The sequence below is a fragment of the Onychostruthus taczanowskii genome, unplaced genomic scaffold (assembly GCF_017590055.1).
Source record: "Onychostruthus taczanowskii isolate IOZ18803 unplaced genomic scaffold, ASM1759005v1 scaffold14, whole genome shotgun sequence".
NCBI classification, from domain to species: domain Eukaryota; kingdom Metazoa; phylum Chordata; class Aves; order Passeriformes; family Passeridae; genus Onychostruthus; species Onychostruthus taczanowskii.
Window position 1 is genome coordinate 1,557,803 of NW_024498573.1, and position 27,772 is coordinate 1,585,574.

A 27,772-nucleotide genomic window follows, 5' to 3' on the forward strand; every position below is an offset into this window, starting at 1 on the left:
TTTACTCGGGACTTTGTAGGAAGATCAGCCATGGGTTCTTGGTGTGCAGCCAGCAAACACCCATGGAGACATGCTCAGAGGCTGGGAGGCATCCTCCAGCCCAGGCACCTGGGCCGGGTGTGCTGCAGCAAGGCTGCCACCAGGGAGCTGCTGCCAGTGCCTGATCAGTCCCTGCTCCAGCGAGGAGAGCTCCTGCTGCCTGCTTGGTCAGCATCCCTCTGTCTCCTGGGTGCTCTGGGGCTGCTCCCACTGCCCGTCCCTTTGCAATGTCCCCAGTCTGTCCTTCCCAGGGCAGTGGCAGCACGAGGAGCTGGCACAGGGTTAGCTCCATCTCCCTGCCCGACTGGGAGGGTGTTCAATGCAGGCCACTGTCTCTGGTGGCCCCAGAAGCTCTGGGGACATGTCCTGGGCTGGACCCACAGCCACTGGCTGGAGCCACATCCAAGGATGCCCCAGCTCAGTGCCGGCACTGACACCCTGGGGACAGCAGGTGGGACATGTCCCTTTGTGTCCCTCTGCTTTGGAGCAGTGTGAACCCTGGCACGTGAGGTCTTATCTCTGAAGAGACACAAGACTCCTCCCCAAGCCCAGCTCTAACTCAAACACTGGATTAACGAGACAGGAAATGTTTTTCTCTTTTCCAGTGTCAACCTGGGCTCCCCAAAAGAAACCCCTGCAGTCAGCAGGACTGGAGAGGCTGGCTGGGGTCACTGCATCCATGAGCCCAGGGAGAGCAGGAGCAGCCCTGCTGCCAGGGAACAGCAACCTGAGCAGGGCAAGCAAGGGCTCAGCTCATTGTCTGCTCTGCTCAGCTGCCTCAGGAGCTGGGGACAGCGCAGTGACCGTGACACAGAGACCTGCAGGTGCTCTCTGTCTCACTCCAGCACTGCCAGAAATTACCCTTATCTGCAGAACCCCTGGGTCCAACCCCTTGAAGTCATGGCCAAGAATTGTGGCTCGGGCTGCAGGCGCAGGGGGGATGGCACAGGGGCTGGGGCTCACTCAGCCTGCACAGGGACAGCCTCTGAAGTGCCGCTGGCCAGGGGAACTCCTTCCAGCAGCCTCACCTGCCCTGCCTGCTCGGGCTGCCCTGCAGTGGCCCTGTCACTCACGTGCCATGGAAAAAGGGAAGGAAAGAGGCAGCACCTCGGAGGGGCCAAGGGAAGCAGCCAGGGACAGCAGCCCACTCCTCAGTGGGCAGCAAACGGTGACTCAGCTCCTCCTGCACAGCCAAGAGCCTGCCCAAGGGATTTATTAAGGGATAAATACACATCCACACATGCTGCAGGCACTGCTCAGATCAGCCAGCAGCGCTCAGGCTGGACCCACAGCAGCAGCAGCTGAGGGATGCTGAGAACACCAAGTGCTGCTCCCACCAGCCCTGCCCCGGCCCCACGGCAGCTTCCCCCTCCTCACCCTCACCAGGACTGGAAAAAGGAAAGGAAATCCCTGGGCAGGGATTTTGCAGAGTTGTCCGGGCTTATCAGGGAAATCTGTAATCACAGACTGCTTCTAACGGGGATTACAGCCCTGCAGGGACACAGAAAGCTGCTCTGGGACAGGCTCTCACCGGGCTGGTGGCACTGGGCTGGCTGCTGTGACAGTGGACTGGTGTGGCACTGGGCTGGCTGGTGTGGCATTGGGCTAGTGTGGCACTGGGCTGGCTGGTGTGACACTGGGCTGGTGGCACTGGGCTGGCTGCTGTGACAGTGGGCTGGTGTGGCACTGGCTGCTGTGGCACTGGGCTGGCTGGTGTGGCACTGGGCACAACCACTCCCCCCTCTCAGGCAGGGCTGGCTGCCTGCAGACCCCCAGCACCCCCCTGAGCTGCCCCAGAAGCAGTAAGGAGGCTTTGGGGGCATGACCCACACTGGGACCAAACCCAGGGGTGCACCACAGCTCCCAGCCAGGGGACACAGTCCCCATGGGGTCACCCATCAGCACCTGGCCAGGTGCTGCCAGCCCCTCACCATCCCCAAGGATGTGCCAGCTCCGTGCCAGCCCAGAGGGATGTGGGATGTGTGGGGGGTCAGCCTGGCTCCAGCACCAGGGAGGAGGGCAGAGGTGGGAATGGAGGAGACAGCTATAAATAAGTGTAAATACAGCAAGGAGGCACCTGGCCAGAGCTGTGAAGGTCACCAGAGTGTGTGCCAGCAGATAAGCAACCCCCCTCCCCAGTGGCATTTGACAAAATGTCACTGTGAATGAGGGAGAGGTGGTGTCGGGTTGTGCCTTGGCCCTGTCACCCCTTGACACCCCCAGTATTTATAGCCTGAGAGCCCCACAGTGAAGGGCGAGGGGTCCCTGGAGGTGAGGGGACCCTGCCTGCACACACAGTGAGCACAGGCAGGTCCCCCATCCCCTGCCCAGGTTTGGGGGAAGGCCCACAGGAACCTCCCAGGCTGCACAGAGCAGAGACACCTCTCTGTCCTGCCAGGCATTCTGCCCTCTGCCCCCTGTTAATTTTTAATTACTTTTTTTTTAACTTTCTACTAATCCATTTTAACGATTCAGCCCAGCCAGCAAGAGGCAAAACCTCATTTAAAACCTGGCCTGAGCAAACAGCAGCTCCTTCTTCCTCCTGAGCCACTCCAAACCAACTTCTGCTGGTCCCTCTGGGTGCAGCACGTGGGACCTGCCGGGCCCCACGCCGGGCATGATGTGCCAACACGGCCTGGACTCAGAGCTTGGACTCAAAGGTTGCACCTGATCACCTCAGAAGTCTTTTCCCACTGAAAAAATTCTGTGATTCAGTGGCACACGTGGAGCAGGTGCCCTCCCAACACAGCCTGAGATGTGCTGGGTGGGAAAAGGGGGTGCTGGGTGGGAAAAGGGGGTGCTGAGTAGGAAAAAGGGGGTGCTGAGTGGGAAAAAGAGGGTGCTGGGTGGGAAAAAGGGGGTGCTGAGTAGGAAAAAGGGGTGCTGAGTAGGAAAAGGGGGTGCCCAGTGCCAGGCTCTGAGCCCCAGCCCCAGGCTGAGCACAGTCTCACTCCCTGACTTTTGTCTTACATTAGGAGGTGTAATTAAGATCAAGCAGGAGATGCCAGTAATGGGAAATATTAAACATTAACCGCAAACAATAAACATGAACTTGCCAGGATAACTTTGATATGCAGGAAAGATGGAAGAAATTGCACTAAACTGTCCTTGAGTCACAGGACAGAAAAAAGGAGCCTGAGATACTGGTAATAATGCCCTGGATAAACAACATTCTGCTGGAATACTTCAAACAAAGGTGTGGCGGGTTTAGGAAGAAGGGCACAGCAAAGTATATCACAGGTTACAGAGCTGCACGTTCACACCACCCCAGCTCATTTATTCAGGCTCCAGATTGCTGAGTGCACTCTGGTTCTGCCTGAGCTCCAGGAGCAGCACCCAGCAGGGAGCCCCTGCAGCCCCCACAGACCCCAAAGCAGCCCCCAGTGGTGCCAGGCACCAGGCAAGGGCAGGTGGTGGCCGTGCCCCGTGCAAGGAGCAGACACAGCAGGAACAGGCTGTTCCCAAGGAACACCTCCTCTCTCAACACCCCCTAATGGAAACAGCCCTGTCTGTGCCCCTGTGGCTGCCAGGGCTGGCCAGGCAGTGCCAGCACACCTGGGCACCCTCAGCGTGCTCAGAACTGTGCCTGCCCAAGGGTGACAGATCACAGAATCCCAGAATCCCAGAATAATGAGGTTGGAAGAGACCTCTAAGATCGAGTCCAACCTAAGCCCTAACACCTCAGCTAGACTATAGCTCCAAGTGCCATGTCCAGCCTTTTTTAAACACATCCAGGGATGGTGATTCCACCACCTCCCTGGGAAGACAATTCCAGTGCTTTATCATTCTTTCGGTGAAAAATTTTTTCCTCCTATCCAACCTATGCCTTCCCTGACGTAGCTTGAGATTCACCCTGCACCCCTGGGGCAGCTGCAGCACCCTGGGGCAACCAGCAGCCAGCAGCCAGCCTGGCAAACACATCCAGCCCCCAAACACACCTGTGCCAGTGGCTGCTGTCCCTGTCCCCAGCTCCCTGTCACCACTCGATGGCATCAGCCAGGCAGGGCACAGACCCCGGGCTGAACACTGCTGGGGTTTTCTAGGAAATCCCTTTTTATCTCCCCAAAGCAAAGGCAGGACCAACGGACAGCAGCAGGCACGAGCTGGGCCGGGCACAGAGCACAGCGGGCACTGGAATGTGCCACCAGCTCCCAGCTCTCCAGCCCTGCCAGGGGACACCCTGGACAGGGGACTGGCAGGGAGGGAGCAGGAACAGAGCAGGAGCAGGAGAAGGAGCAGGAGCAGGAGCGGGGAAGGAGCAGGAGCAGGAACAGGAGCAGAGCAGGAGCAGGAGCAGGAGCCGGGAAGGAGCAGGAGCAGGAACAGGAGCAGAGCAGGAGCAGGAGCAGGAGCCGGGAAGGAGCAGGAGCAGGAACAGGAGCAGAGCAGGAGCAGGAGCAGGAGCCGGGAAGGAGCAGGAGCAGGAACAGGAGCAGAGCAGGAGCAGGAGCAGGAGCCGGGAAGGAGCAGGAGCAGGAACAGGAGCAGAGCAGGAGCAGGAGCAGGAGCCGGGAAGGAGCAGGAGCAGGAACAGGAGCAGAGCAGGAGCAGGAGCAGGAGCCGGGAAGGAGCAGGAGCAGGAACAGGAGCAGAGCAGGAGCAGGAGCAGGAGCCGGGAAGGAGCAGGAGCAGGAACAGGAGCAGAGCAGGAGCAGGAGCAGGAGCCGGGAAGGAGCAGGAGCAGGAACAGGAGCAGAGCAGGAGCAGGAGCAGGAGCCGGGAAGGAGCAGGAGCAGGAACAGGAGCAGAGCAGGAGCAGGAGCAGGAGCCGGGAAGGAGCAGGAGCAGGAACAGGAGCAGAGCAGGAGCAGGAGCAGGAGCTGGATCAGGCAGGGCTCCCCCAGCACCCCTCACCTCCTCCTGTGAGGTGTCCTCCAGCCTGTGTGGGACAAGGACAGGGCAAGAGGTGGCACCAGCCCTGCAGCCCTGAGAGGATGCCCACTGGGACTGGGAGCAGTGGGGACTGTGGCTGAGGCCAGCAGAGCACTGAAACACTGAAATTCTTGGGATGGCTTCCACTCACACACCCCTGCAGGGGGCAGGAAAGGCTGTGGAGCCCTGGGAGCCAGGCTGGCAGCACAGGGGACCTGGCTGTGCCATGGCAGGGGACAAGCCCTGACTCACTGAGGAGCTGACTGTTAGCCAGCTCTGCTGGTCACAAGAATTCCCCACGATGGCAATTCCCTCCTTTTGCAAGGAAAACATGAGGGGGTGATTATTTTCAGAGCTTCCTCTTCCAACGTCCCTGCAGCCAGCAGCCACATGACTGATGTGGGCACAGGGACCCCAGGGAGGAGGAGCAGCCCTGTCCCTGCCCCGGGGAGGTTTGGTGCCCAGCTCAGAGGCTGACACAAAGCCCTTTCTGCCCAGAGGACATTGCAAACATCCTCCCATGGCACAGCCTGGCACACCTAACCGCAGCTCAGCTCCAGGGGCACTGCTCACCCTGGCACTGGCAGCTCTCACCCCTCCCAGCAGCTCCAAGAGCAATGCCCAGATGGAAGCACCAACTGTCCCTGTGGCACTCAGGGGCAGGCAGAGCCACTGCCCACGGGGACATCACTGCCCTGTGCCACCAAGGCCAGCCACAGCCGTGCTCCCTAGCCACAGCCACAGCCTGGGCATCTCCCAAGCTCCCAAAGCTGCCCTTGGCTTTCCAGGAGCCACAGCCACACCTGGGAATCCCTACACTACCTCAGTCTAGCCCTGCCCCTGCCCAGCTGGGCAAGGGCTGCAGTTCCCAGCACGTTCTGGCACTGGTGTCATCCCTGTGACACAGAGCTGAGGTTACCCTGCCCCACTCCTGCCCCACTCCTGCCCCTTTCACACCTGACAGGCAGCTGGACAGAGCCTGCTGCCTGCCAGCCTCCCCAGCCCGCTGTCACCCCCTGCCAGCCCTGTCCCCATCACCTGCAGGACATCCTTCACCTCCCCAAGCCACAGGAGCCCTTTCACACCTCGCTGATGCTCTGCTGAGGAGCAGGGACTGCCTGGACAAGGTGTGTCCTGCTGGGAGCCCTCCTGGCACGGAGGTGGCAGCAGGGCAGGGGGCAAGCCCAGCTGCTGCCCACCCTGCTGCAGCAGCCCTGCTTCTCTGGGGGCTCAGGAGCCCCCTGCCACGGCAGGCACTGTGGGCTGGCACTGCCCGAGCTGCTCGTGCCACCAGCAGCCTCTTAGAGCTAACGAGGCCGAGGCAGGAGACGGGGAAGGTTCAAGCTGGGGTTAAGAAGGCACAAGGAGGATCTTCCTGCATTAGCCTGACCTCACAGCCAGCCCAGCTCCAGCTCTGCAGGGACAGCCCTGCCCTGCTGGGGCTCAGGCCACCAAGCCCTCAGTGGGACCCTCCAGGAGCCCTTCTGCTGCTGGACAGGGGCTGAGCTGGCCCTCCTGCCAGGGGGGCTGGGGCAGCCCCCACCGTGCCCGGCTCCCACGTGAAAATGAAGTTTTCAGCTGGATGCACAAGCTCTCAGAGGATGCACAGCTCTGTGCAAGGGGAAAAAGCACTGAGGTCTGTCCTTACCCCCCAAACCACTGAGCTCTGTCCTTACCCCCCAAACCACTGAGATCTGTCCTTACCCCCCAAACCACTCAGATCCGTCCTTACCTCCCAAACTACTCAGATCTGACCTTAGCCCCCAAACCACTGAGGTCTGTCCTTACCCCCAAAGCACTGAGCTCTGTCCTTACCCCCAAACCACTGAGGTCTGTCCTTACCCCCCAAACCACTGAGCTCTGCCCTTACCCCCAAACCACTGAGGTCTGTCCTTACCCCCCAAACCACTGAGGTCTGTCCTTACCCCCCAAACCACTGAGATCTGTCCTTACCCCCCAAACCACTGAGGTCTGTCCTTACCCCTCAAACCACTCAGATCCGTCCTTACCTCCCAAACTACCCCTGAGGTCTGTCCTTCCCCCCAAAGCACTGAGACCTGTCCTTCCCCCCCAAACCACTGAGGTCTGTCCTTACCCCCCAAACCACTCAGACCTGTCCTTACCCCCCAAACCACTCAGGTCTGTCCTTACCCCCTGCCCAGCTTGTCCAGGTGTGCCCAGTGCAGCTGGAAGCCCCAGCTGTGCCAGGTGGGTGGGCACTGCTGGCCACCCCTCCCTGCTGCACTGCCCATGCCAGCTCCTGCTTCTGTCCTGCACAAACCTGGCACTGTGCACCTCCCTGTCCCCATCACCTGGGCACAGCAAGAGGTGAGCCCACCCCTCTTCTCCTCCTGAATCAGGGGCTCCCTCTCCTCCCCCATCCTGCTACACCCAAATCAATTATTGCCCATTTTCTGGCGGTGCCCTGGCCGGAGGGGACTGTCACCACCCAGTGTGGTCACCTCGTGGTCACCTCGTGCCTCTGCTCTGACACCTCTGTGCCCAGAAAGCTGCTGGGGAGGGGGAGTGCTGCCAGCTGGGTATTTTCCAGGTGGGCATCAGAAGCCCCTGGGATAAAGTGATTATCAGTATTGACAGCACTCCAGTTCTGTGGGAAAGGTGGGAGGAGAGCAGGTCCCAGCAGGTCTGGGGATGCAGGGACACGCTGCCAGGTGCATGGTGGAGGTGAGCACCCTGAGCAGCACCCTGGGCACGCTGGGCACACAGCAGCACAACCTGTTTGCTCTGGGGATTTCCTGGGGCTGCACAAGGCTTTGCTGTGTCCGGGTCTGCACCCGGGCACTGTCAGCTGTCCCAGCCAGGCCACCTGCCCCAGGGCTGGGCTCTGCCCCTGATTTTTGGCTCTGCAGGAAGCATTTCTGGGAGCCACAGCCTGGAGCTGGTGCTGCCAACCTGCTTTCCTCGGGCTTCCTACACTGCAAACAACTGACTCACCCTGGAAAGAAACTGCTCCAAGATCTCCAGATAGAAAAACCCTACGAGGGCAAGAAGCTCCTTCAGGAGCACATGCAAACCCACATCCACAAAGCTTTGTTCTATTCCAAATTTTCTCCTGTGAGGGACCACACCTTTCCCCTCCCCAAAACCCCAGGCAGGCTCCAACAGGGCATGAGAGGAGGGGAGAGCTGGCCGCTCCCTGCGGCAGCAGCTGGGGCCCCTCTCCTCTTCCCAAACCAGTTGGGGCCCCCTCTCCTCTTCCCAAACCAGTTGGGGGCCCCTCTCCTCTTCCCAAACCAGTTGGGGGCCCCTCTCCTCTTCCCAAACCGGTTGGGGGTCCCTCTGCTCCTCTCAAAGCAGTCGGGGTGAAGCCCACAGCACGAGTTCTTACACTAAATCAGATCCTGTAACTGCTCCACGTGCTGTGCCACCCTGCCCTGAGCCTGCCTGCCCCCAAGCCTTGTCCCCCTCTATTTCTGACCCCAGCTAATCCAGGGATCAAGAGAAAGCCAGAGACCCCAGGGCAGGCTGGCCTGAAACCCAGCCCTGAGCTCTGGGTGTGACAGGAACTGCTCTGACCCAGCAGCCACCCCTGCCTTGGGACCACCAGAGCCAGGGGTCCCCTCTGGGGTGGGGAAAGCCACCTCCAGCCTGGCAGTGCCACATGCCAGGTGGTCTGAAACGCCGTGCAGGGCTGGCAGGGGTTAAGGCTGCCAACCTAAGTGTGCCACCTTCATGCACTTTGCGTGGCTCCAGAGCCTGGCACAGCTGCCCAGTCATGTGAGCAGCTCCAGCTCCAGCCCTGCCTCGCTCTTATCCATCCCTGTCCCTCTGCTGCCTCCAGGACAGGGGCTGCCAGGTGGGAACGTGGCCAGGAGCCCTTGTCAGAGCCTGCAGTGTCACCTTGGAGGGTCCTGCAGGGAGGGAGGGCAGCGGGAGCAGGGCTGTGCTCGGTGTGGCACTGCCAGGCACTCGCAGGGACATTGCTGGGCCACAGCCCCACAGCTGGAGGAGAACAGCCTGCCCTGCCCTCCCAGCCTGTCAGCAGGGCACGGAGGGCACGGTGGGCATGGCACCAGAGCAGGCAGCCCCTCAGCCTGCCCAGCAGCCCCGCTGCCAGCCCGGTGCCCAGGTGACACCGTGTGTACCCAGAGCTGGCCCAGCCAGGCTGGGTTATGCAAACCACAACGGCAGCTGTTTCAACTAGTTGGACTCCTGCCTGGCAGTCAGGTGCCTTCCTCCTCCTCCTCCTCCTCCCAAACGGCTGCCAGTGCCCTGGGCAGCTGCCCAAGCTCTGTGGGTGCCTTGTCCCCACTCTGAACACACCATACCTGCTCTGGGTGAGGGGCTGTGCCTCCGTGGGGTGTGGGGGGCAGGCAGGGGGCTCACTGACCCCCAGCACCATGTGCCGCTCTCCCCAGCTGAGCTGTGAGCCAGCTCTGCCACTGGGGTGTCCTTGGGGTGTCCTCAAGTGTCCCTGTAGTGCCAAGGCACAGCTGGCACCACGGGCAGGCACAGGGAAGGTTGTGAACCCTTCACAGAATCATGGAATGGTTTGCACTGGGAGGGAGCCTTGAAGGTCTTGTTCCACCCCTGCCTTGGGCAGGGACACTTCCCATATCCCAGGCTGCTCCCAGCCCCATCCAGGCTGGCCTTGGGCACTGCCAGGATGCAGGGGCAGCCACAGCTTCCATGGTGCCCAGCTGGGAGCAGGGTGTGGGGCTGTGGGAAGGGGCTGTTTGCCCCGGTGCTGCTGAGTTTTACCCAGCACCGTGCTCACACTGGCATTTCCCATCCCTGGGAGGTGCAGGAACCCTGTGGAAGGAAGGGTACAGGGAAAAGTCCTGGTGGCACAGAGGACAGGGCAGAGCTGGTCACATTCCTGTCACCAGCTGCCTCTGCCACTCACACCTCATGGCAAGGGCTCAGTGTTTGGCTGTGCCTGGAGAAACCCTCCCCAGGCCAGGAGGAGCCAGCAGTGGACAGCATCTGTTCCCAACATCCCTGCCATTGCAACACACGGGGAAAATCCCAGATGAGTGCACCAGGAATCTTCATGCAAATCCCCTCGTTCCCAAGCCAGCCCCAGCCTGGCACTCTGGGATGCCAGGAAAGCACAGCCTGGCTCTGCACTGGGCTCTCTGCACAACACTCCAGCCTCTCCTGGAATTTCAGCACGGATTCCCAGGCACTGCCAGCAGGGCCAGCAGCCCCAGCTCCATCAGGAACTGTCCCCTCCCCACCCCAGCTGCTCCTGGCAGCTGCAGTGGCACAGCCAGGCTGCTGGGGGGGTTCAGGGACCACGGGGATCAGCAGCTCCAGGGGGTGAGAGCTGTCCTGGCTGCACCAGCAGCAGGGCTGGAACAGGGGCTGACACGGGGCTGGGGTGGCACAAGGGATGGCTCCATCCCTGTTTTCTTTACTACAAAATTCTGTGCAACAAAACAAAGCTTTTGCCAAACGAAACGGGCCCCAAGCCAGCTCCTTCCAAGGCTCCCTGGAATGCTCTGCTCTGGCATCCCTCAGCTGAGATTTTGTGCAGGTATCAGTTTTTCTGCTCAGGATGCTTTTCCAGCTGGATGTCTTTGATGAGCTTTTCTGCAGAGGTGGCATGGAGCTGGAGGAGCAGGGAAACCTGCCTGTGGTGAATGGTAAAACCCTCTGGCAAGGCCGTGATGCTGCTCCAGACACAGGCTCTAAATATAGACTCCTCATTTATTATCCTGCAGCTGCTGCCTTTGGTGTGAGAGGAGCCAGGGGCTGCACTGCTGCTCCCCTCACCCATGCCTGGGGCTGCCTGGACACATCCACAGGCTCACACTGGCCCAAACGGGGTGCAAAGCATAAAATAAGCCACAAGGCTCTTTTCTGGGTGTCTCCTGAGAGATGAGACTGAGTCCAAATCCCCCCCTCTGCATCCCACAAGGGTTTACATGTGCTGGCATGAGCAGGTCCTGGGTGGGAAGGGGGTGCCCCTGCTCCTGGTGAGTGGTACCCACGTTTCTGGCAAAGGATGGGTGGCTTTCCTGTGGCTTCCCCACTGCCAAAATCAGGGATCTTCCTCAAGCAAACCAGCCCCAGCTGGAGCACAGAGGCAGGAGGGGCAGGGAGCCATGGGTGCCTCCATCTCCTCTCCTCTGGGATGTGCAGCAGAGATAAATCCTGGTGTGACCCCGGTGCTTGGCAGACAATCCCCTGCCTGCAGTGCCAGGGAGACAGCAAGTGCAGCCAGGCTGGGCAGCCAGGCTGAGCACTGGCACTGGTGCTTGGGTGAGGAGCCATCCCTGTGCTCTGGCAGCAGGGAAGCCACAGGAAAGCCACCCATCCTTTGGCAGGAGGCCTGTGTGCCTCCATCAGCACAGCTGGCAGAAAGGGGAGAAAAGGAGGGATGGAGGGACAGCCAGGCAGGCAGGCTGGGCTGTGGCCCTGCTGGGACTCACAGCAGCCATCCCCCCACTCCTGCCATCCCATCCTGTTGCCATCCCATCCTGCTACATCCATCCTACTGCATCCATCCTGCTGCATCCCATCCTGCTGCATCTACCCTGCTGCCATCCCATCCTGCTGCATCCATCCTACTGCATCCATCCTGCTGCATCCCATCCTGCTGCCATCCCATCCTGCTGCATCCATCCTGTTCCATCCCATCCTACTGCATCCATCCTGCTGCATCCCATCCTGCTGCCATCCCATCCTGCTGCATCCATCCTGCTGCATCCATCCTGTTCCATCCCATCCTGCTGCCATCCCATCCTGCTGCATCCATCCTGCTGCATCCATCCTGCTGCCATCCCATCCTGCTGCATCCCTCCTGCTGCCATCCCATCCTGTTCCATCCCATCCTGCTGCCATCCCCCATGTTGCCATTCCTTGTGCTGCCATGCCCCCTGCCTCCCAGGCTCCTGGCTGGGTCACACTGGGCTCCCTGGCTGGCCAGCACTGCCAGCCCCCTGCCCAGCCTGGACAAAGGAACCACCCCCAGCTCCCCAGCCTTCCCCCCAGTGCCACCCCAGTGGCCAAGCAGGAGGCTGGCAGTGCCAGGAGAGGGTTAAGCCATTCATCATCCCTGCTGGAGAGCAGCTGGACCCACAGCAGCACCAGTCCTGCCCCACACACTGCTACTGGGACCTCTCAAGGGTCTCCCAAGCTGTGGGGTCTGCTGGGGCTGCCTCATCCTCCTTGGGGACAGTGGGGTGGAGTGGTGGCAGCAGCAGAAGCAGGTGCCCACTGTGCCACCTGCTTGGGAGGGGACTGGGAACTTGCCTGGCACTCCTGCTGCACACCCACCCTGTCACACCTGGGCACTGCAGGGTGGGACACAGCCCCAGGAGCATCCCCCAACAGGGACAGAGGTGACAGTCCCTGCTGTGAGCCTGGTGGCTGCAGGGACACCAGGGACACAAGGGATCTCAGGCTGCTGTCCCCAAACAGGAACAGGCAGGACCAGGCACCAGGCTCATGAAAAAGCCACTTGGAATGACAGGTCCTTGACCCCCCCAGGGTGTCCCCACTGCTCCTGCCACTGACCCACGGGGACCAAAACTTTTGGGGCTGCTCCCCCTTCTCCCCTCATTCCCTTTCCAGGCACCATCCTAAGCACAGACTTTCAGCAACCCAAAAAATCCCCAGATGTGATCCCTGGGTGACCTGCTCCTCTCCCCGTGCTGACATCTGCTGAAGCAGCACAGAGGGGACACAGCGACACCCTGTTTCTGCCTCCCCCTCAGCCCCAGAGGCCTTTCCCCTGCTTTCCCCCAGACCAGGAGGGGCACAAACCCTTGGGCAGTGGATGGTATTTGGGTAAGAGGCCACACTGGGGTACAGAGGCAGGAGCACGTGCTGCTGCTGTCCTGACACACACAGGGCTGGGGCTGTGCCTGGCCACCAGCACAGGCTCAGCCACTCTCCCACGGCCGCCAGCAACACCCCTGGGAGCCCGAGGCCAGCTGTGAGGGGTGACAGGCAGGGGAAGAGCTCAGTGGGGAGCAGAGCCTGCCTGCCTGAGGCTCTGCCCTCTCTGCTGCCTGCACTGGAGGCCTCCCACTGCTTTTCCCCACTGCAGGAGTGCTGCTGCCCTGCTGGGAGCAGGCTGTGCCCATCTGGGATGGGATACTGTGCCACAAAGCTCCTTGCCCCCTCTGCCACGCTCCTCACCCTCCTCTGGCTGCCAGCTGTGACCCTCTCCCACCTTTCCTGAGGGAGGATTTTCCCAGTGCCCACCAAGGGATGTGCAGGTATAAAGTGCTCACTCAGTGCCATCGGTGCCCGGGAGCTGCTGGCATCCACCCTGGCAGACACCCAGCGCTGCCCTGGAGAAACGTGGGCAAAAAATCTCACCCTGGCACTGCTGAGCCCAGCCATGGCAGCCCCTGGCCCTGGCCATCGCCCCTCACCAGGGGCACGGGTCCCGTGGGGGGAGGCAGTGCCCAGACAGCCGGAGCAGGGCACATCCAAAGAAGGAAAAGAGCTGGATGGATGGAGGAGCAGGCCGGGCTCCCTGGCCAGCCAGCCCATACTGTAAAAGGAGTGGGAGCAGGGAGTGAGTGCACAGCCCTGGCTCCAGCAGTTTTAAGATGGCTGTGAAGCTGAGAGAAGGAGGAGGAGGAGGAGAAGAAGGAGGAGGAGGAGGACATTAACCCTCCCAGAACTGTGCTGCAGCCACCAGCACTGCAGGGAGATGAATGGCAGCTTTCCAGAGGCTCCACTTAACAATAGATGGACTGGGGACCACTCAAGTCCCACTCAATAAAATCCAGCTGGTGATGCTTTCAGGCCTGGCAGGGCCGAGCTGGGAGATGCTGACCTCAGACAGGCTGTGGGAAGGAGGAGGAGAAAGAGAAGGAGGACAAGGAGGCACATGACAAACCAAGGACCCACCATGGGACAGGACATGCAGCAGGACCTTAAAGACCCCTGGAATATGGACTCCCTGAAAAGATGCCTTTCCACTCGTGCTGTCCCTGGGGGCCCAGCACACCAGAGGGACAGGAAGGGACACCCCTGGGTGCCACCCCTCTGGGTGCCTGCATTGCCATCCCTTGCTGGCTGCTCAGCAGGGAGCAGCAGAGCCAAGTGACTGCTCAGCTTCCCTGCTCTTGTCCCTGTGGACACTCACGTGAATATTCACGTTTTTCCTGCTTAATGTTTTCCTTTAAAAACATCGGGCTTGGCCTTCCCGGTGCTTTTCTGCAGGATTCATCAGAGCTGCAGCGACTGGAGGAGCAAAGGTACCGGGCACTCAGCAACAACTTCCCTTCTCCAAAGTTTTAATTGGTCATTGACGTCAAGTGATTATTGAGAATTATTAATTAAGAAAGCATTTAAGAGCCTGGCTTTTGTTGAGGTTTTGCCGTTACAATTAGTTTATGGGCCAACAGGAGAAACATCAGCCTTTGCAGTCACTTGGAGCGCAGCAAAGTGCCCATAATTAATTTCCCTTTCCGCAGCAAGTGCTTTGCTCTGACCTGCCTTGGGGACTCGCCTTTCTCCAGGTGTGCCAACCACAACAGCCCTGGAAACACGCAGCCACAGGGACACCAGGATGGGAACACCGTGTCCCCTCCAGCCCCTCACTACGCAGGGATTGCGGCTCTTTTCGGGAAGGCATCCTGGCCACACGCCCTGATCCTGGGGAGGAGGCCACCCTGCCTTTGAAAGAGATTTTCTTTTTATCTCCTTCCTGCCCTGGGGAAGCAGCTGCCTCGCAGGTGCTTGGCACTGAGAGGATGTGTTTTGGCAGCTCAGCGCTTTCTAGGAGTTCCCTGAAGCCCCTCACACACCGGCAGCACCCACCGCAGACAGCAGCAGGATGCTGCCGGGGTGAGCTGAGGCTGGAGAGGCAGGAGAAGCCCATGGGATGGATCCAGGAGCGGGGCTGGAGCAGTGCCTGCTCCTGCCTCAGGCTGTGCACAACCTCAGGCTGCTCCCTGCAGCAGCAATTGCTGCCTCTCCACCTCTGCTGGGGCACCACAGCCCCTCCTTCCCTGGGGAAATCTGGGGTGCTGCTGGATGGGGGAAGCTGGGAGGGTGGCTGAGGGGCTGGCAGGCTGCAGGGTGGATGCCAGCACAGTCCAGCCCTTCCAGAGTAGGCTGCAGGCTGCAGGGATGCAGGATGCAGGGATGCAGGGATGCAGGATGCAGCCCAGCCCTGTGCTCCCAGCCGGATGCTGCTCCTGCATTCCATCACAGCACCCCAAGTGCAGCACCAGGAGGGACCAGCAGCCCCCGCTCAGCAACTGGGTCAGCTAAATATAAATGGAGCAGCCCCAGAAGCAGGCACCTTCCTGCCTTGCATCATTGACACCCTAAAAACCACGGCCTGGGGACAGGGGCTGTGGCAGCTGCTGCCTCACCAGAGGTCTGCTGAAGCTGCTCCTTTGGAGCCACTGCTCCAAGGGCTTCCACCCTTCCTCCTGCTCGCCCAGAGCAGCCACCACAAAGCCACCAGGTGGGACAGATGCCTGCAGGACAAGGGGACCAGGTGGGACAGATGCCTGCAGGATGGATGCTCCCAGGAGGCCACGGCTACAAGCTGTGTGTGCACTCCTCCACACAGAGCAGGCCCCCAGGAGGGCGATTTCCACTTCCATTTATCCAAACCAGCCAGATCAGCTCCCAGGCACCAAGGCAAGCAGCTCAAAGCCCCTCATTAGGGCTGGGCAGATGCCTCCCAGCCCAAGGGGTGCAGGCATGCACCCACAGGTTTGGCTCCTAGGGCGATGTCCAACCCCTGTGCTGCACACCCCTGGGTAAGAACATTTTGTAGGAAGACTGCAGCAGGATGGGTTAGTCCCAGTATCCCCAGTTTGCTGCACCCCAAGGGCAGATGCCACCCTCAGTACAGCTTGCCCTGTAGTCTGTGGGTGCAGTAGATCTGGTGCTGGAGCTCAGGAGAGGCAGAGTTGGGGTGCTTTGAGCTGCTCCCTTCACAGCCTTTTTGGCACCGTGTGGGAGAAGAGGGATGATGCTCATCCTGCACCCCACACACAGCCTGAACAGCCCTTTGCAGCCTACAGGTCTCCAGTTGTCTGCAGCTGAACATCACCCAGCCCGGAGGGTTGGTTATTAGGGAAAAACACTTTAATCAGGCAGCTCATTAAAGGCAGGAACAGATTAACCCAGGAACCTGAGGAACTCGGTGACTGCCGAGTTCAAGAATAGGAGAAACAGGCCTTTCCCTGGCAACGGTGGGAGATGCTGCCTCAAAGCAGTGGGATGAGCCCTTGAATCCTCAAAGCCCTTTCAAAGCCCTGCACCCTCCCAGGAGCTGTGTGAGCTCCGGAGATGAAAGATGCTGGGAAGGGTGGACCACAGCTTGAAACCTATGAAAACACCCACTGAAATACAAGTGGAAAATACTCCATCCCCAACAGTCGACTTCACGCACTGCCTCCTCCACTGATCAAGCAAAATCCCAGCACCAGAGTGGACTTCCAGCAGGGATGCTCCAGGGAGAAAGCCTTTGGCAAGACACAGCCCTGCTGCACAGGAGCGACGTGGGAGGAGAGGCAAAGCCAAGCAGAGTTCAGAGTTACGGTCACCACAGAAAAATGAACCCTGGAAAAGAAATCCAGCTCCATTTCCCACTACAGGGAAAGGTTTGCAGCCCATCCCTCCCCACAGGCAGAGGAAAGGCTGCTGAGTGGTGGAAGCCCAGGTGAGTGGGGGACTTGGGGATGCCGGGGTTACCTCAAAGCCACTCCAGCAGCAGGGCGAAGAGTCAGGCCCGTGCCATGCTGTTATGAATGAAGGTGGGAGCAGTGCAGCTAAAGATAACTTTCTGAGCAGGTACTATTAATAGCAATACTCTGGGGCTTTCGCTTTGTTCTTCCTGCGAGGCTCTGCAGGATGGAGGAGCTCTAATGGATCGGGCCCTGCCGTGGCTCCGGGGAAGGGCCCCGTGCTCATCCCCGAGCCCAGCAGCAGGACTGACACCCTCGAGGAACGGGGACAGCAGCGGTGGCCGAGGCTGCCACGGGTCACTCGCCACCGGCGCGGCACCGGCCGGGCGCTGGGAGTGAGGATGCTGGCGAGGCTGCTGCCATGCCGGTTTCCATGGCGACTTCAGCACTTGGCGCGAGATGGAGATGACGGGATCAGCCAGCGAAGTCACTGAGCGGAGCTGGCGTCCTCCGTCTGCCGTGGCCGGCGGCACAGCCCTGCCAGCCCCGCAAGAGCGAGCGGCTGGCACAGGGCGCACGCCCGGCAGCCTCGGGGCATCTGGGTCCCCCTCCTTACAGTGGCTGCCGGTTGTTCTGGTGATGCAGAGCCTGCACATCCCATCAGCCCCTCCCTGGCACCTCCAGGAAAGCTCTGTCCAGGTCCTGTTCCCAGTCCCAGCACACCCAGCACTGGAGCATCCCCCGTTCAGGTCTCTCCCCCAGCAGTGCATTTCCATTCCCAGTGGGGCTGTCTCCCCGGCACAGAACACACATCTGTTCACATCCGAGTTTGTGGCATCAGGGCCCGCTGGCACAGCCTGGCAGGATGGTACCCAGCTCCTCTCTGCAGCTGAAGGAGATGCTGCAGGCTGGGGCTGAGCTGGCACCGGGACAGCCCTGATCCTCACTGGCCCTTGGCCCCGCAGAGGCTTTCCCTGGCTTACAGGTAATCTAAGATCAAGCGCTCCAGCCAGCCGTGCCTGGGCAGACACACACAGACACCACGGAGCAGCAGGGAACCGAACACCTGCAGCATGTGACTCCCCAGCTGGCTCAGCCTCCCGGGCCCCGAGAGACCTCCCTGGGGACCCCAGCCCTCGCCAAGCTGCCACACGTGGCCGTGGCATTCCCGGGCTGCTGGCAGGGAGCACACAGGGCCAGAGCAGCGGGCAGGGGGCTGAGACCCCCGGCACCCGCTCTCGCCTGCGGGCAGGATCCTCACCACGCACCCTTTTATTCCAGCAGTGCAATTAGCCTTGCTGACCCCTGAAATCCTCAGCCTCTCTAAGCAGCCATGCATTAAATCCCGGATCCAAGAGTGGAAATAGACTTTGTAAAAGGCTTATGGCCCTATTTATTACATTTTACGCATGACGGAGCCGGACGGCGCGAAAGCGGCGCTGCCTCCACGCCGAGGCAGCCGGACACACGGACGGGCAGGGGCCGCAGAGCCTCGGCGGGTGTCTGCTCCTGGGCAGGCCTGTGCTGCCAGCTGAGCGCTCCCGCAGACGCAGGCCGGCAGGGATATCGATCTAGATGAAAGCCAACACCGCTGCCGGGCCGGGTAACCGTATCTGCCGCGCATTTGTATTCCTCGGAGCAGGGCGGGAGGGCTGCAGCCATCTGCCAGGAGCTCGGGGATCCTGGGGACACTGCGAGCCCTCCCCACGGAGCCCACCGTGCCACCTCCTCCTCTTCTGCTTCCTCTGCCTTCTCCGTTTCACCTGTACCCTGCTAGGGTTGAACAACACCCACCTGAGCAGGGCAGTGCCCAAACAGGACCTGCCTGTCCCTGCGGTGCACCGGCAGCTGAGGGGACACGGCAGCGGGGTTCCAAGGTTGCCCAAGGGCACTGTGTGAAGCCAGCGTGCAGGTGTTCACTGACACATCCCCGGGGTCCCAGGGTTTAGCCAGGTGGCTGCTGCCCCAGGGGGATGGCAGAGGAGCCTGCACACCACAGGCTGCGCAGCTCTGAGCTGGGCACGGGGCACAGGGAGGAGCAAGGATGGGCAGTGGGGGGATGAGGTGTGCAGGGAGGCAGAGCCAAAAGCACATCAAAGGCACAGAGGCAGTGCTCAAACAGCTGAGGGACCCTCTGCTTTTCTGCAGAAAACACAAGGCGGCTCCTGTGTGTCTCCCAGTCCCAAGGAGCCCCTGCAGCAGCCCAGGCCAGGGAGCTGCTCTTGTGTCAGCACTGCAAAGCAGGCAGGAGCAGAGGGAAACACAAGGGTGTCCTCTCCACACTCTTAAAACGAGCCAGCTGCAGAGACTCCTGCAGCATGTGTCACCAAGTCCCTGGGACACCAGCACACACACACAGCCATACCCCACTTCCTTGGAAGTGACACATGGCACCCTCGCTTGCAGGGCAGTTGGAAATGTTACAAGACAAAAGCAAAGGTCATCCTGTGCACCGCTGAGAAACTCAGCTCCCATCAACGCTTGGTGCAAGGTGCAACGCTTGGTGCAAGGTGCCAGGGGTGCATGAGAGCTCTCCACACCACATGGTCAGACCCATCTCTTGTGCTCTCCAAAGGCAAAGAGTTCTGGTGCGTGTGAAGAAGCAGAAGTGGGTCCATGGGATGTGCACAGTGCCCAGATTCTTCCAACACCTGAATCTCAGAGAAGTGTGCAGGCCCTGGTGCCCAGGAGGGTGGGCGTCCCTGAATATCCCTGGCAAAGGGAAATGGCACATGTGAGGTGTCCCTCAGCCTGGCATTTCAAAGGCTTGGTCCCACACATTTCCCTTGGTGCACCTTACCTGAGGTGCACCTACGGGCAGAAGGACCCTTGCACTTCCTTGCCTTTCCACCCAGTGCCACATTGTGGGGGTGATTCATCCCCAACAGCCCTGACTGATCAGCCCGAGGTGCTGCAGCCCCACGGGGCCCTTTGGCAGGCCTGGACGTGGAGGTTTCACCCCATAGCTCAGCTCTGCTTCAGTGTTTTGGAGCACAGATCCTCCCTGCACAGGGAGGTGGTGGCACAGTAACAAACAGCATGTTTGGCCATAGAAGGGCCCTGGCCTCAAAAGGCATCGAGACATTTAGAAAAAACCCTGCAGTCCACAGGTTTGTGCTTCCCAACCCGGTCACTGCCATGACCTCCTCGCTGACCCAGAACACTGCAAGCCCACCCTGATAATGGCAAGGGGAATAATCCCCCCAGGCCCCACTGAATGAGGCTCAAACTCCCCATAACAGCCATGCACAAAGGTCCCATACCCGCCAGGGCACTCGCAGGCTAATCCTCCCTCCAGAGAGGCTGCTATATTTAGGTATCTAAATGAGACAGAGTGGCTCTTTCCAAAAAAGAGTTCGTTTGGGTTACATAAATACAGAGAGAAACTTGAAAGCTGTATTTCCAGGTCCTTGCACTGCCATAAGTGAGCGGCAGAGATGAGGACAGTTTCCCCCTGATAATCTGCCTTTCATGTATTTTTGACTCAGCTGGATGTGCAGATGGGTTTGCAGCTCCTCTGGGCAGCGGGCACTGCTGGACACTGAGGTGGACACTGAGAGCAGGCAGCCAGGGCAGGCAGACCCTCAGTTCTCCCCAGAGAAACCACTCTGCATCCCACATGCCCTGGCAGAGGAAGGAAGAAGCCAGCACTGCAGGCAGGCCAGGCAGCACCACTCAAAGCATGGGCAGGAGGAGACAACAGGAGTAAAGGAAGTGAGCTGCTCCAGCCCTTCCCACCCATGCTGTCCCAACATTGCCCCCATGACATCGCTCTCCTCTCAGCCACCAACTTCCTTCCTGCTGCATCCACTTCCACATCCCAAAGCCTCTGGTCCCATGGAGGATTCCCAGGAGAGTGTTCTGCACCTACCATAGCTCACCCCAAGCTCCAGGGGCTGCTCCCCAGTTCTGCTGCTGGGGTGGGCTGGGGGTGGTCACCAGCATAGCAGTGTCCCCCCCCAGAGCTGGGTGACAACATGTACCGTGAGGGTTTCTGGGGACACGGGCCACGTGCTTTCATTTTCAAAATACATATAAATAGACATACTTATTCCTTCTTAAAAGGACACGGCAACAAGGAAAAAAAAAACGCAGCTCAAATACCGTCCAACCTTTCAGCCTGAGAAAACCACACAGTTCTCACAGGCTGGAGTTCTGTTACCTGGGAAATGGGTTCTAGCACTCGAAACCCGCATGCGCCAGCCTCCCTGTGGGGCCCACACAGAAACAGAAACTTCCTTTTTAAGAAAAAAAAATTGCGTTTTTTTTTTCTTTTCATTATCAGCACGGTTTGGTCGTGACTGTGTGCAAGCCTGCTCAAAAGGAGAAACGATGCTGGTGGTTTAAATCTCCAGCTGTGCAGAGCTCTGGGGCTGATGCTGTTGGAGGGGAGCTTTGAAAATCCTCCTGCCACGAAGGAGCAGGAAGGTGGCCCTGAGCCACACACAGCTGGCACGGGCAGAGCCGCAGGTCCCCCAGCCCGGGGCAAAGGGAAGCAGCCTCGGTTTGCAGGGAGCCAACAGGAATGCAAAGTTTAATTAGCTGGAAGCCAAGGGCAGTGGAAGTTGCAAACATTTGCAGCGAGGCAGGGAAGGTGCCAAGAAATCAGGACTGAAGCTGGACAAAGTTCAGCCCCGCCGTGCTGGTGCCCGGTGAGCAGCCTGTGCGTGGCAGGAGCGGGGGCTGGCACCTCACCTGGCACCAGCCAAGGTGAGCCCCTGGCCAGCTCTGCCTGCAAGCCCCGGTCCCACACACGGGCAGTGGGATCCGGCCCTGCTCCCAGCCCAGGAGTGTGGGTTCTGCCTGGCAGCACACGTGCAGCAAAGGACCACGGCCACCAGCTCTGTGCCCACCGGTGTCACCACGCTGTGCTGGCAGAGGGAATTGCCTCTGCAGGGGAAAGGGCGCCAGAGGCTGGCCCTGCTTATTCCTTCCAGAGAGCTGTGAGTGCCGTGTTTGTCACCTCCAGCTCCTGGCTGTCACCCTGGCACGTGCCCAGCCATGGCCTCGGGGTGACCAGTGCTGGTCTCAGCTCCAAGCCAGCCCGGCTGCAGCCCAGTGTGCCAGTCCTGCATGCATGCAAGGGGTCATGGCAGGCTCCTGAACACCCTGCAGCTACAGATGCACTTTCTTCATGAAAAAATAACAACACGACTCCCTCCTACCTAGGAACTTGGCTGAAAAACGCAAGAAAAACGCTCAGCAAAAATGCTGCACCCCCAGGGACAGCTGGGGCTGCTCCAGCCGTGGGTCACCTCGTGGCAGGACAGCCAGGTCCCCAGCTGTCACTTGTGAAAGCCACATCCCCCCTTGCAGGGCGCAGGAGGGAGGAGAACAAACATGAAGAGAAGCAGCTGGGCTTCCTTCCATCCCAGGCTGCCCCAGCTCAGCCTGCAGCCCCAGCCAGGACGCTCGGCCCTCGCCACAGGATTTCCTTGCTCTTGACGTCCATGAAAATTAGGAAATGAGGGTTCCTCGGGGAATAGGTGGGGAAGGCAGCTTTTGGCAGCGGGGGTGAAAGGATGACACTTCCCACACCGTCCCCCCATATGCCGGGGGACACAGCGCGTCCTGCAGCCCCCCCAGACAAAGGGGGGAGCAGAAGGGACAGCAGTGCTGAGCTGCTGCTCTCTGAGCCAAATGGCAGCAAAATGAAACAGGAACCGAGGGGCCTGGCGTGGCTGGCTCAGCAGAGGGGCTGCGGTGCTGCCCCGGCCGCAGGGCGCACAGGAAGAATTCAGAAAATGCATCTCAGTAAAGATATGCTGCTGCCCTGCAACTGGAGTCCCTGCAAGAGCTGGAGGCGCCACCTCAGCACAAAAACATCCATATAAAGCATGTACTGCTCATCCCAGGGGAGGGGAGAAGTGTCACATCAGCCCTCCATGGGCTCTCCTGCCTTTGTCCCCATCTGGGTGGGCAGGGGGCCATGGGGACGGAGGGGACACAGATGGAAAAAGCTCCTGGCACCCTTCAGCATCATCATGCTCCCTCCAGGGAAGCTCCTGGTGCTGGGGTGCCCACCCAGCTCCCATGCCTGCCGGCTTTGCCTCGGGACACTGGGATGTGAGATAAGGGAAGTATTTTCCCTTAGCCCCACATTGCTGCTGGGAGATCAAAGGTTACTCTGGCTACTGCATGGGGCCGTGTCCCCAGGGCTGCCACAGCCCCTCCACAGCCCCCACCAGCAGATACCAGCTTGCCACATGAAGAACCCCTCCCCCAGCGAGTTCCAGATCTTCCAGGGCCAAAGGAGATTTCCAGCTTTTACTTTTCTTTCCCTGTGTTAATTCAGAAGTGAACTGGTTTAATGCAGCAGCTCGGCCTTGGCTGTTGCCTCCACGTGGGGAAGTGCAGTGAGACGGGGCTGGATGAGGACAGGGCTGACGAGGCCCTGAGCGCAGCCAGATCTGTGCAAAGTCCTTCGGCGTTTCTCAGAAGCTCCCGTTATTGAAAGAAAACGGAACAAAAAAAAAAAAAACAACCACCATAAATAAATAAATAATAATTTGTAAGCCAGAGTTCAGGAAAAGTGCTGAAAAGCAGAATGGCCGAGAGATAAGGGAAGGGAAACACATTGGCTGGACCATCACGCAGTGCCTACGGTGCCCGTGCCCCTGGAAGTAGGTCACTACCTCACCTGACCACCCGCCCCATTAACTTCAACCTTTAGTCCCTGCCTCCTTACTACAAGCACAGGCACCTTAAAACATCCTTGTCCGGGCGAGAAGGTGGCTCTGCAGGCAGCAGGAGGTGGGATCCTGCCCACTCCTGGGCTGTGGGCCGGGCGCTGGAGCTCCACACGGCTGGAGCCCCACACGGCCGGAGCGTGGCGGTCACCGCGGCACGGCCGCGCTGGCGGCGGCTCCGGCGCGGACAGAGTTCCCCCCTGCTAAATCACTTCAGGCTGCCAAGCAGTCACGAGAAATATAAGCCCGCGCCGGGTTGCCATGGAGCAGGGCTCAGCTGCGGGAGCCTGAAGCCGATTCCTCCGGCAAACGTGTCTGCAGCCGAGGCCCTGCCAGCACCTCGCGGCCCGGCCCCGCGGCGGCGGCCGACCAGCGCCACACGCGTGGTCCCGCTGGAGCCGCGTCTCTGGGGACAGCCTTCCCTTCCCTGAGAGCCAGGGCTGCAGAGCCCCACGGGGACAGTGCCCCCTGCCCCGGTGACAGCATCTCCCCAGAGCCGTGGGCACGCAGAAGTGGTGGCTTCGGTGGTGGCATTTGGCAGCAGCAGCACAGACTGGCCCTGCTCAATGCCTCTGCCCCAGCCCGGGGATGTCCCCAAGCCTCCATGGTGCTGGCACATGCTGGCCAGGGGGAATCGTGTCCTTCATGGGATCGTAGAGTTGTTTGGGTTGGAAGACACTTTAAAGCTCATTTATTCCACCCCCCGCCGTGGGCAGGGATGCCTTCCAGCCTGGCCTTGGACACTTCCAGCGATCCAGGGGCAGCCACAACTTCTCTGGGCACCCTGTGCCAAGGCCTTCCCACCTTCACAGGGAAGAATTGTTTCCTAGTGTCTCCTGTAACCCTGCTCTGTCTCAGCTTGAATCCATTCTCCCTGTCCCGTCACTACAGCACTGCAGCTCCCACATCCTGCCACAGCCCCCAGCCCCACCAAAGGGGATCTCAGAGCCTGGTGGGCTCCTGCCCTTGGCACCACAACAAACCATCTGCCAGGAGCCAGCCTGTGCCATCCCTGTCCCCAGCCCCGCACCAGAGACATTGGACCCATTCCCCAAAAACAGGAGTTGGGGGTTGGAAGGGGCATTCCCAGAGCATTTTTAATTAGACAGCCAACCGTGCCAAAGAGCTCGTGTAAGTGGAGTTCCTCCCTACAAAAAGGCTTTTGACATTGGAAAGGTTAATGTGAGAGAGATCCCTCTCCCTCACAAAGCTCCCTTTGCTGGAGGCCCTCGTTGAGCCCTTAATTATTCACCTGTTGGAGAGGTGCCTTTCCATTACGGCATGAGAGCGGGGCAGGGATGTGCAGGCAGGCAGGTGGGGGAAAACCCCCGGCGTGGGGCACCCCTGGGGTGGGGAACACAGGTCAGAACCCCGGGGGAAGGCAGGCAGGTGTGGGGGGAGGCTCTGAGGGGCAGGTTCCAGCCCAGCCCTCCTCTCCCTCCGGCTGCTCTCTCTCTCCTGGCTCAGCTCAGACTCTGCTGTGCTCGCCAGCCTCTGCAGCCTCTGCTGTGGTGGGGACAGCCACCAGCACCCCCAGCTCCAGCACAGCCACCAGGACACAGCCACCCCGCTTCCCAGAAAACTTCAGCCTCCTCCAGCCCTGCCACTGCAGCAGCTCTTCGACCCACGCTGCAGCAATGCAGCTGAGGATGCATTTTGCACAGGCCCTCGGGATGTCCATTGTCCAAACCCACCTCAAATCTTCACGAGAAAAGCCACAGAAAGAGCAGGATATCGGTCAGCTCAGTGAGGACTATCAGAAATTAGAGATGCATCCCCACCTCAGCACTAGAAACGCCAACCCAGCGCGGGCTCGCTGTGCCTCCTGCTCTCATCGATGGATTAAGCTGTTAGCAGGAGGCTGGGAAGTTAAAGAGGGAATATTGTATTTCAGTTCATGTGATCTTTAAACATCCCTCTGAGAAGCAGCCTGGGTTTTTTTTATTATTTTTTTCCCCCCCTGCTGCACTTTGTTTGGGGTTTTTAAACGAATTGAAGCCGTTAGAGGCACAGTGCTCCAGCCTCTCGCAGGGATGCTGAGAGCTGCTCCGTGGTGCTCTCAGCAGAGCTGCCTGGCTGGCACTTCCCAGTGCCTGGTGCCAGCAGATGAACCAGCTACAACCAGCTTCATACCTCTGAGCAGCAGAGTTGCACAAAATGGATTAAGCAGGCCCAGAAATGACACATTTTGAGGCATTCTTAAAAAAAATTCTTTTTTTTTTTTTTTTTTTTTTTTTTTTTTTTTTTGTTAGGAAAAAATAGGGAAAAAAAACAGAAAAAAAGGAGTTGGCAGGAGAAAGGCAGATATCAAGTGAAAAACCCTGATTTTCTTTCTGTAGCAATGCAGGTACCACGTGAATCATCGCTGTCCTCGATATGTAAATAGGGGTTAGCTGGCACCCTCAGCACAAACCCTTATGAATAAGGGACTGATGCAGATACCCCTGTCAAACCTTCCCCGAGAGCCCTGCTCAGGATTCCTCCCCTGGAGGGGAAGGGATCACCTGGCACCTGCACCAACTGTGCCTTTCTTGCAAAAGCAAGGACGGGGAGAAGCACGGGCGAGAGAGCAGGAGAGTCCCAGTTCCTCAAAATTTCCACGAAGGAAAACGGCCACCATTCATCATCCCGTGGGCTCCTGCCAGCGCAGCCTCTCGGCATAACCTGCTCCGTGCTGGGGCACTGGGCTCCTCGGGCAGCAGCTTTGGGGCTCCAAGAGGAGTCAGTAACCCAGTTGTAAGCAGAGGCTCGTACAGTAGTAATGGGGAGAGACGTCAGCGCCAGCCCGGCCCGCCTCCCGCTCCCAGTTAGAAGGCAGCATGTGACAGAGCCAGGGCTGGAGCCTTCCCCCAGTTTCATCAGAGGTTAAGGTACAAGCACAACACATGCTTACAACTTCAGGCGGCTCTTAAGCAAACGCATGCAAATCATAGCTGGGGGGGGGGGCTGTTTTTTCTTCCTTTTTTCCGTCTTCTCTTTGCTTCCCATCGCAGCCCTGAGCCCCTCAGCGCACGTGGGGACAGAAGAGGAAATGGAATTATCGAAAGCAGGCGCAGGACGGAGAGCACAGAGGGGCTGCACGGGAGCTGCAGCGAGCTGCAACGCTGCCCTCGCTGCTCCTCTCCTCCCACACCTGCAGATTTCAGAGCAGCGCTACCTGTGCTGCTCCCTCCAGCACAGAGCACGCCGGGGACAGGGAGAGAAAACAGGGGACACAGCTAACTACGTTTCATCAACATTGTCTCATTTCAGCACAGGCCATTTCACAGTTCCAAATTTTCCAGGGAATATTCACAACATGGTGGGCTTGCACCAGAGAAGGATGACAATTCGTAGGATTTTTTTTTTCCCCCCTCCCTTAGCAGTCGCTTTTTGGAATAAGATTCTTAAATTGGCACATCAAATGCTGACCAAAAAGCAAAGAAAAAGAGAAACAAGCCTCCAGGCACATGCTGCAACCATAAGGGCTTTTCATGTCATGGTTAACACATGGAGAACAGGAGGGTTATTATAGGGAAGTGGAGCCAGGAACTTTCACCTGCTCAGGGAGCAGTGGGGCTGGTGGGAGCTGCAGCCTTTGTGCCATACTGCCAGGGGATGGCATCCCATACACGCAGCCCACTCAGGGGACAGTGTCCCACACAACCAGCCTCCTCTCTTCCAATGGCTCCATCAGCAATAACAAAATGGAAAAATCCCACAAAGTGCTTACAAAATCTCGGCCCACTTCTCACCTTTCCCGACCCTTCTGCTGTAATCAACCTGTCAGCAGCTCCCGGTTAAGCAGCCAGGCTGCCTCCCCCCTGCTCTGCCCCCTGAAGCCGCCCGGTCCCGTGCCAAGCCGGAGCGCTCTGGCGCTGGTGCAGGCGAGCAGAGGTGCCGGGACTACATCAATCTGGCTGGTGGCAAGCCCTGCCTGGTTCTGTCTGGCACACGCACCGCGGGCAAATCTGATGTACCAGGTCTCGAGCCCGTGTTTGTTTTGAACCCAAAAGGCGGCAGGATTAGCCCCTGGTGCTGTTCCCCACAAACACACACGCTCCCGGGCTGTTTGCAATCGCGGGGCTGAACTGGTGAGAGAGCAAGGGTTGGGATGAATGCGCTCGCTTCACAATCTGAGCTATTTTGTAATCCGTGGTTATGAAAGTGAAGGGTCGAGGGGATGATAAATAACTACAGAAAACTCTTCCCACTTGCAGCAGCCTCATCGAGCCGACTGCGAAATGCGCGGCCGTGCTCGGGCTCAGCCCCGGCTCCGGCTCCTGCCCGGTTTATTGTATAGCGCCTCTCTTGCAGCCCCCAAAATGGAAAAGCATGCGAGCCCTATAGCCAGCACGGCTCGCTCTCGTGATCCCGCCGGAGCTGCCAAGGAGCCTTAATCTGATTTTAATACCCAGCTCCGTCCAAAACACAGCCCATCCACATTTTGGAGCCGGCGACTCGCAGCACCGAGACCCCCGTCGCTGTCGCACCCCCCCTCCCCAAACCTCCATCCCCCAAGATCCCAGCCCGTATGCGTGGAATTGACGCTCGGCATGACTCATCCCACAGCCCGGCTCTGTCAGCCCCCACCGCGCAGCCCCCTGCGGAGCC

The 27,772-nt window shown here is 59.4% G+C and overlaps 1 protein-coding gene across 1 annotated transcript in view; it reads right to left on the minus strand.

Annotated features, from left to right (window-relative positions):
• Window positions 1-27,772, minus strand: part of PPARGC1B (PPARG coactivator 1 beta) — a 46,102-nt gene that overhangs the window by 17,562 nt on the left and 768 nt on the right. The window lies entirely within an intron of this gene.